Genomic DNA, 10,759 nt, shown 5'->3' with positions numbered 1-10,759 from the left:
AAAATTTATGAAAGTAATTTTTTACACAAATAATCGTGACACATATCGGATTATTGTGGTTCTATAATCATAATTAAGTAACAAATAACTAGGCAACATAATTTGTCACAGAAAGAAAACTCTTATGGTGATCAATTTAACCACATCTCCAATAATGTGTGTAAGGAAAATAACTGAAAATATTTATAAACGAAAACATTTGTTACGCCATTTATGTAGGTAAGTAACCATTATTTGGTTGAACTACAATTATACAAAATAATATCCAAATTCTAAAACAGCATAAAATCATACCTACGAGAAAACAATAAACATAAGTTTCGGACACAACCACAACAAAGCTTTACCGCAAATGACTCACTCCTGGCTGATTGCATAAACGCATGTTAAACTGACACTCGAATAATCACAGATTATAAATTAGTATGTTTGGACAAATTGCGTTTTATACTCAGTGACACCCAGTGATTTAACACGCATATTTAAAAATACAAGTATGTTTTTACAATACAAGTTTTATGTTTCACACTTGAATAATCAGTTGTTATTTGTTAGTCAATATCTTTGTAGCTGGCCATCAGTTTCACAAAGCATGTAACTTAAACCACTGAATAATGATTTGGATTATGGATTACCACAGATCATGGTAACGGAAATAAATTTGATAATATGTTATACTATATTACTCACAATTTATAACCAGCATTTTGGAGATATTGATTAAAAACTCTGATCAAAGGGTTGTTTTCTATATCCTTTTTTTCTTATTTTTGATCGTAGAATCTAGTGATGAAGTTTGGCAGACTAATTATGGGATGGTCTGCTATACGCTTTTATATAATTACACTTCTATTATGACAAAAATGTTCGGTATTTACTGCCAGATATATCGTTGGCATATTTTGTAAAATATTCAAATCAACAGAGTTAGAGACAATAATCTCACTTTTTAAAATCTTAATGTCATATTAATATTTTAGTTTGATGCAATTTTCGTTTAATAAAAGCTTCTTTTTTAAAAATCAACATAAAGGTTGTAAAGACAAGTTGTATGTTCTAAACTACATCTTTTTAAATGCAAAATATGGGAGTGTTTCTATTTGGAATACGTAATTTATTAATTTATTTATTAGAATTCTAAAAATGTTTTATCAATGATACAAAGGTGATACAAACGTGGCTTTATAGTTTCCAGGAAAATTTGTTCATCACTATATGAAGAACATCCATAGTAGGAGAGCTTTCACAAATTCTCTGGTTCTTTAAACATTGTTAAAACATCTATATTAATTTTCCTTAAAAACACTTTTACATTCAAACAATGTTGCTGTGCTCAAAATGTATTTTAAGTTGTGTAGATAATGAAACTATAATCAATTACGTTTAAATATAGACGAAAATGAAGTATAATAATTTTTCGATTTTTTGCCGGATGCGCCAGTAATTATTTATTTATTTATTTATTTTGAATAAGAAACAAACAGGTTAGAAACAACAAGTTAAGGCTGCTTTTTTATATTTGTGAGTTTTTCTAATTTCTTAAATATCTGTAAGGTTCCCTAAAACATCTGTTTTTTTTTTAACAATAACATTTATAAAGCTAAAGTTAATTATATCTCATATAGTTATGGGAATAGAGGTATACAATTGATAATTACATGCATATCTTTTCAACTATACTTATACCGTTTTACAGCGTTCTACTTACAGAACATTTTTTATTATATTTTATGTATCTTTCTGTTTTTTTACCAAATGGCTACATAATTTGTCAATTACGCTATTCTGCAAACGTTAAATCTATTCTTATCTGAACTAAACGCTAGTGATATATTGTATGCTGTTAAATTGGACAGATAGCCCAAGGGTCTATTAAATCGACTACTAAGTGAACCTGGTTTCCAACTGATTAGACCCTCATGTTTAAAAGGGATGTTGTTCAGGGTCAAGGTCAAAGTTTACTTTCTTACGGAAATTGTTTACCTTACTCGAGTCATGCGTTTGTCATGTAGGTGATGCATGATGGCATTTATGAGATAATTTAAACTTTTGAAATATCTTCAGGATTTGCAGGATATTTAGTTTAACTTTACAAACCATATTTTCACACAAGAAATGGGGTGAAATATGAGAACACCACAATAGAGTGGCCCTCTGCTGCTTATCGATTACGGAAAATTTGATGTACATGTTTTTCGGCAAAAAAGTTACAGGCACGTCTAGGTCGAGAAATGGGAGATCTAAAGTACAGACCGTACGATATTTATTGAAATAGAACGGGACGATACACTTACGAAGAAACACGCTTTCGTAACTGCAGAACACAGAGTGCACTGCAAGCTGCTACATTGAACACCACGCCGCCAATGTCTTTCTACCTCGGGTGTCGAATGTGATTAATTCCAAGAAAGGAATTTTAACTCAACAAATATCGTACGGATTGTACCTAAATTATCAGTTTTGTCTTTAAAATTATACAGTTGATAAATTAATAATAACAAATACAAAATTTGATAATATGTCGATGTTTCTATTTATTTTAAAATTTTCTTCCAATACTAGTTCTGAAGAATATGTTAAACTAAATCGAAATGTCGACACATATTACAATTCTTCATTTATTATCCTTACACCGAACAATTTATTAAACAATAAATATCGATATCAATATATATCGATCGATATCGACTGCAAATTACAGCGAAAATGTGGCGTTTTCTTCTTCTGGACATTGCAACAATGACAAATAAATAATAAGCTGTTACCTATGATTTTTTTGTTTTTTTCTTAACCAGTTTAAGTATCTATTAGTTGCTAGAGTATAGAATATTGTAATTGGAAGGGAAGTTAACATTCAAAATTTTAAATACGACTTCGACGAAAACAAGACGGATTTATTGCCACTTGATGCAATATTTCAAAATAAGAAATCAATGGTTAACAACAAATATTTCATTCACTCTGGCAGTTTATTTTGCTTTCTCAAAACAGACACTGAAAATATCCGTTTTATACAGGGTGTCCGCAAATTTTACCGATAACGTTTGACTGCATATTCACGACGATAAATAAATACGATCTTCGAAGAAAAAGTTAAATAAAAAATTTTTCGTTTTTGAGTTACAAGCGTTCAAAGTTGTCAAAAATAAAACAGATTTAATTAATAACTTCATAACCCTTTTACCGATCGCGTTAAAATTTGGGATATTTATTTGGACTATTATATCGGATTATTTCTTAAGACTTTAGTCAAATCGATATACTGATAGTTTTCTACGGTTACCTCTCCCTTTTAGCGGTCAAAATTTTTACAGTAGTCGTATTTTTTTAAAACGGATAGCAACATTGAAAAGGTCTTTTGATTTAAAAAAAATATAGTCTCTTGAGAAAATCGCATAGAAAAAAGCTATTTTTCTCTGCGTACCAGTATCACGGACATGCAAATTATGAAAATTTACAACTTCGTTCCTTGTAAAACAAGATTCGTACAAAACAATTTATTATTATCTTTTGCGAAGCCATTCACTAACAAGCGACAAAAAAACGTGCGTTGGGATATAAATTTTCAAGTTCTTGAGCAGGAGTTAAATGAAATGGCCGAAGAAGTTGCTTTTTTAAAGTTTTGTGAACCTTAGTTTTATATACATTTAATTGTCTTAACAAGTGTGTGTGTGGAGTGATGAGAATCCTTAAGAAACACGACAATAATGACATTACCTGATAGCAACAGCAATCAACATCTTGTTTTCATCGCCTAATGAACTCAAAGTTTTAAATCCGTGACACTGCTACGCAAACCGAAACGTACAGGGTGATTCACTATATTTTGACCCCTCCTTTAACTTTTTTGTTTTAAGTGTTATAAAAAAATGTGAAATATAAAAGTTGCACGATTTTTTTATGAATTTTTCGAAACTGATAGCAGAAAAACAAATGAAGTCCAAACAAAATGGCCGCGGATGTTAACTTTGTTAAGTTAAATGGAACACCCTGTATATTTTTACATAATTGGATAGAACGTTCTCTGTCGAGCATAGCCATATAGGGTTTGTTGGGTCCATCGCTAACAATAAGCGAGATACTACTAAAAAACGAAAAGAAGGTTTTTATTAAGAAAATAAGACATCTTGTAATTGTTAAACCTTTTTCAGGCATTTCTGCCTTTTTCCAATTACGTAAGGATTTACAGATTTAGTTATAATATATTTTGACAGATCAGACATTAACATGGTCCAAAATGCGTATAGGTATTTTAACTAAATCTCACTAATTAGGCCGTAAGATGCCTAATTACTCATGGACAATGTTCCATTCCATTTAACTTAACAAAGTTAACATCCGCGGCCATTTTATTTGGACTTCATTAGTTTTTCTACTATCATTTTCGAAAAATTCATACAAAATCGTGCAATTTTTATATTTCACATTTTTTTATAACTCTTAAAACAAAAAAGTTAAAGGGCGTGTCAAAATATAGTGAATCACCCTGTACAGACCTGTAAATAATGCCATTTTTCTCAAGAATGGCTTTCTGTAGGCGATTTTCTCAAGACAAAATTTTTTTTAAATAAAACGACCTTTTCAATGTTGTTGCCCGTTTAGAAAAAATACGACCACTGTATAAGTTTTAACCGCTAAAAGGGAGAGGTAACAGGAGAAAACTAACACCCAGTATATAGATTTGACTAAAGCTTTAAGAAATAATACGCCATAATAGTCCAAATAAATGTGCCAAATTTTAACGAGATCGATAAAAGGGTTATGTAGTTATTAATTAAATTAGTTTTATTTTTGACAACTTTGAAGACCTGTAACTCAAAAACCAAAAAGTTTTTATTTACCTTTTTTTTCGCTGATCGTATTTATTTATCGTCGTGAATATGCATTCAAACGTTGTCGATAAAATTTGCGGACACCTGTATATACCTACTTTATATTATTTTATAATTTTTTTTCGGCATTCGAAATGTATCTCGAGCCAAATCGAAAATAACCTGAAATGTTCTAGAAAACTTCAAAATAAAAGGTATTATCAAAATGGGTAAATTACCAAACACTCAAGAACTTAATTATGAAACCGTAATGTTCTAGAAGCAAGGTTGGGTTATCTTACGTAACATTGCCCCCCTATTACCTATTGTTCACATACATAATCCAATTTATATTTTCTGTATTTCACTACTCTTGTTTTTATATTCCATTCTATATGAACGATCTTCATTTTGGACTGGGAATTCTTCTGGATCTTTTAACTACATCCTTTAACCTTGTGTCAATAATCGCATAATTATCATTCTTCTGAAACGCACTGTTGCTGGTGCTGAAGTCATACCGGATCTACATTATGTCGCTATCTATCTGCAGTTTTCTTCATATTTGCTCATGGGTCTTTCAGATGACTAAGATAATCATTGAAATACTTGAAATTCGAAGATCCGTCCTTGGTCCGAACTGATTTCCCACTGTATTGACTCCATAACAGCACATTCAGTTTTCAAATACTTGTGATCATTTCTGAATCACGTTTGGAATATATTTCTGATCATTTGCTAAAGTAATCTATACCTACGAAAATCTAGCAAATTTATCTAAAGCTATTCTCTCAAATTCAGCTCCAGTATTGTCCTCGAATCCGAATCCTCGCTACCTTACTAGATGCTGAAGGGCCATAATTTCGGCACAATTCTTCTATATCGTAACGACTACCAAAGCCGGTAAAATAGTTCCTTGATAGTATTCAAAGTTTTGATTCCAAAATGACCTCCAACAACACCATTATGAAGCGCTTGAAGAACCTGTGGAACCATTTTCCTAGGCAATACAGTTTGATTGATCCTTGTTACAATTAAGACTCCCAATTCTTTCTGAACAGCCCATTCTTCACGCATAGCGTTGACCCTGTTTTTAATAATTAATCGGAAAATATGACCAAAATCTGGGTTAATTGAGATATCAGTAAGATTTTCCATAACAATATAGTTCACCTAGTATTTCTGACAATCTTTCAGCACAATCTCCCTTAAAATAATATAGGCTGTTTCGTCTGTTGTAAAATTTTGGTTCTTTGGAAACTTTCTTACAACTTTTATAATTACATTTGTTTTTGACTAAATAGAGTTAAACTGCTAAATAGAGAACTGCTAAATTTTGACTGCTAAATAGAGACAAGACACTGCACACTACTATTTGTGATGAGAAATACAAAATGTTTAGATGTAGGCTTTCAATGCATTTCAATGGTAGAACAATTTCCGGGCTGATTACGACGTTATCGGTTTAGACTTCTTGACGTTTCGAGAAAGATATCGCTCCCTTCTTCAGAAAAAAACTTTCAAAGTAAGTTTCAGAGATTCCTTTTCATTTCCTCGCATATTTAGATACATTACAGTTGTGAATTTACGTGTAGCGCGATTAAAGATCGGCTTTCCTGACTCCTTGTATAACTTTTCCCAACTGCCAAAGTGCCATTATTGAGATTATAATAATCTCAGAAGTTTCCTCTGTCTATCCGGGGGCATAAATCAAATAAACTGACACCTCATTACTTAATTAATACTGGGGCGGTAATTAACAAAAATATTAGAAGCGAGACGTTGTACTGATCGAAACCAATTAATGGTAGGCACTTATCCGCGTCGTAAATAAAACTCGTCCGGACACACACGCCATTTCGCGGAGAATTGTCGACCAAGAGTCACGGCCCGGTTGATGGCTAATCGGCCCAGACGGCCAATAACTTGTAAATAAAGATTGCTGATATTAAATTAAACTGATCGAGAGCGGCTATTCCTTGTTTCCATTTGCTTTAAGTGGTGCTTACGCGACCCTTGGCGGATAGTTTAAAGACAAATAATATGTTGAAATGTATTAAATTATATATTGGAGTGGGTCGAGACCTATGATAAAGGTATTGTTGAAATAAAAAGTCTTTATATCGCACACCTCCCTTTATTATTATATGACTACCGGTTCAGTAGTTTCAAAACAGAATCAACATAGGACCAAAATATAGTACTAAATGTAGGACACAGAATGTGAAAGAATTACTACCGGATCTCTAATAGATATTAAAACAAGATTCAAATACATAAAATTGTATAGTATAAATTTGATAATTTATGTCATATTGTATATTAATAACAATAGGTAGGTATGTCAAATACACGAATACATTGAGGAAACAAATTCGTGCTTACATTTTCAGTCCTGTTTTAATAACAAATTTGTTCTCTCCCTGTATATGTTATTGGTCATAGCGATCTGCTTTTATACATACAGGGTGTGGCATTAGTGCGTCGAAGTACGATATCTCCGTTATTATGGAAGATGTCAAAAAAAGTTATTTACAAATATTGCAGCCAACTTAAAACTGTACATTTTAAAATTATTTTCTTATATCCGGAATGTTACGTATTACCAGGGTGAACCAAACATACTATTTTTTAAATGGGACACCCTATGTACTATTTCACATTTAGATTAAGCTCCTCTCTCCCATGCTTCCAATATAGGGTTTAGTTATGTTATATAGGGTATTTCAAAAGTTATGGTCAATTGTATACGAGAATCATTCCCATTTCAGCGTCCTGTATAGCCTAAAATAGCCTAAACAGAATAACTTAACAATTTTTTTTGCAGGCATAACTTTTTGATATTGGTACAGTTTTACGAGAAAGTGCTATTTCTTTATTATTGCAACAGTTGAATATAGAACGAGCCAAAACTTGAGCACATAATATTCTCAATTTTTTTAAATGAATCATCCTGTATTTTATTTTAAAAACTGAAACTACACTTTATGTTCTTTCATTTTTATAAAGTATTCCCTATAGCTAAAATCATTAATTTCTGGGATATTTACCATTTAATATCAAAAAGAGAGTTTTTAAAAAATTTCTATTACAACAAACTGAATTTAATCACAATGAACGTCAATTTATAGAATGCCATTCTCGATTAGGAAATTTCGAAAATTAAAAAATGAATAGTACATATTGTGAGCAAAACTTAAAATTAAAAAAAAAACAATTGTTTTAAGCATATAGTAATTGGAAATGTCTTTACATATTACATATATAAATGACATAGGTGATTCATTTAAACAATACATTTATATGCTTATTAGTAATATGTAATATACACGATTTGATAACACCATGCAAGTCGCTCCTGTCAGATGGATAATTTCTGAAATCTAATCTGCTTAGTTTACATCTGCTTCCAAGCTAACATGTGACAAACAAAATATACAAACATAGTGTACACATTTCATAACATGTCATTTAGTGCTGCTGCTTGCCTTGCCATGTAATTTCCTGTCAGGAAGGATGTGTATCATTATTTTCTCTGAATAAATATTCGATTCTTATAACGAAATTCTAAAATGGTCATTTATTTGGTACTGAAATTAAAAATAAAACATGTTTGTTGTTTAAATAAAATATGTTGGGATATAGAACATTTTGCACCCTTTGTTGACAAGAATAATTTTTGCGCCACATAAATCGAAAAAACCACTATTATGAGAGAAAAAATGGTGATAAACCTACATTTTTAGCGAGTTTAAAATATATTTTCCATATTTATTAGTTTGGCGGTAAAATTGAAAAAGAAAAATCATGAAAAAATCTTATCTAACAGCAGTTGTTTGAAAAAAGTGATCAGAATTTAATTGTAACACTGCATTTACTTACAACTTTTATTAAAAATATAGATTTGGACATATGAGTTTATGTTATTTAGCAATATGCAAGGTATTAACGAAATAAGTACCTACTCAAAATTTGAGAGTGTTTAAAACATGTCGAAATATGATGAAAACCTTAGTAGAGTTTTTATCAGTGGTTGAAGGGGTAACTCAGGAAACAGTTTTCATTGCACAACTTCAAAACGATTTAATATTAAATCACGAAATTTTGGAGTTGTATTATTTTGGATTTATATGCTTAAAATCGGTATAAAGTACAAATAAAGTGCTAGCAAGCAATGCGGTCATTAAGTAAGTGTCTTACTGGCTTCAGACATTCCAAAGATCCTCAACCAGTAAGGAACAGTTAATACTGACCTTAATATTTAATATACAATATTATCTAATGATTCATAACTAATTTGGCATTTACACTAACTCTAACAAACTGTTCATAAAAAGTAGAGTAACCGTTCGTTCATAAACAAATTTTTATTGCTTGGACATAAGTATATTTTAAATTGGTTAAACTACAACAAATTCTAAACGTTTCCATACAACTTATTAAAGAAAGAAGTGTTAGATAATCAGCTCATTTAACATTATAAAGTAAAAATGAACTTATTTCAATAATTTTTGTCAAGAAATAATCGTTTCCATTTAAAGGTGAAAAACGTTAATTTTTAGAAAATAATTAATACTTCATTTTAGTTTGGCTGTGTTACCTTTATCTATCGTCCTTTGCTTAATATTGTGTAGAATCTTACATTTTCTTCCACTATTTGAAAAAGATATATTAGTATGAAAATTGATCTGTTTTGTACTGTTCTTTAAAAGGAAATAGGCAACTGGGGATATTCGATTTATAGTCTTAATAAAAATGTACCTCATTTTTTGGACCACAAGTAGTTCCATTCGAATGAGTTGTATAAAAGGACCCTAATTTGAGGGAAATGTGGAGGCATTCTGACGTTCTTTTAAGATATAAATATTTTCAGAACAGCTATAATTGGGATGAAACAAATCTAATAAAGAAAGAGCTGCAAGCTACCACCGAAGATGTATTTAAGAATAAGTATTCAAAACAGGTTTTATTTTGAGTATTAATCATTTAGAAAGTTATATGGTGCCATTTTTTATATTATATTCAAGACAAATGAAAACTTTTGAAAATTGTCATTCTCGTGTTCATATTTTTCGCTTTGATTGTCTTATCTTAATATATTTAATTCTGGGAAATTTTTAAATAATGAATCTGAACAATCTCCTGGAAACAATTTCAGTACAGTATTTTAATTTGAAGATGACATCGAAAGAATGAAATTCTAATAATAACTATGCAGGAAAAATTTTAATTATTTCGTGATTATATGTTCATTGCAAATAAAATATTATTGGTTTTTGCTTAATTTCGTTACATTTTTATTGAAAACTATTTCAGAATTTGAAAGGGACAAACTAGATTTATGGGCGTACCTACTAAAAAAAATTGAAGGGATCCGTGGGTACTATAATCCCGCTTTCCTCCGTTCGCGCTTTGATATTTTAGACCAAACCTACACAGAAAATGTATCGATTTAAAATAAAAATATGTGACAAATTTGAAACAAATACATATCTCCAAAATAGTTGGAGCTATCAATAAAAATTCCTAAAATTTTGATTTTAACAGCCTGTAGTTTGAAAATGAAAAATTGTATAGGAAAAGCCCCATTATTTTAATCCAAAAAATATGTGATTAACGGCTTGACCTACTAATTTGTAACATCCTGTATATACACCTATAATGGTGTCCGCGCTTTTTGTAGCGGGACTTTCACAACTTGTACTAAAAGTCCTTTTAAAAAAAAGGTCATGTAAACATATCGATGGTGTAGCGCACAAATGTGTTAAGTGAAAAAATGTAAATTTTTCAGGAGGAAAGAAATAAACTTCTGAATGTTATAGTAATATAGCACAATGCCTAATTGTGATTATGTTTGCTAGGTAGGGTTTGTTGGTTTAATATTTATTGCAGGTCACATAGCACATACTCAAATAATTTTTTGAATAAGAAAAAAAAATATATTTTTT

This window comes from Anoplophora glabripennis, unplaced genomic scaffold, assembly GCF_000390285.2.
Source record: "Anoplophora glabripennis isolate ALB-LARVAE unplaced genomic scaffold, Agla_2.0 scaffold154, whole genome shotgun sequence".
Taxonomy (NCBI): Eukaryota; Metazoa; Arthropoda; class Insecta; order Coleoptera; family Cerambycidae; genus Anoplophora; species Anoplophora glabripennis.
This window is presented reverse-complemented; position numbering follows the sequence as displayed.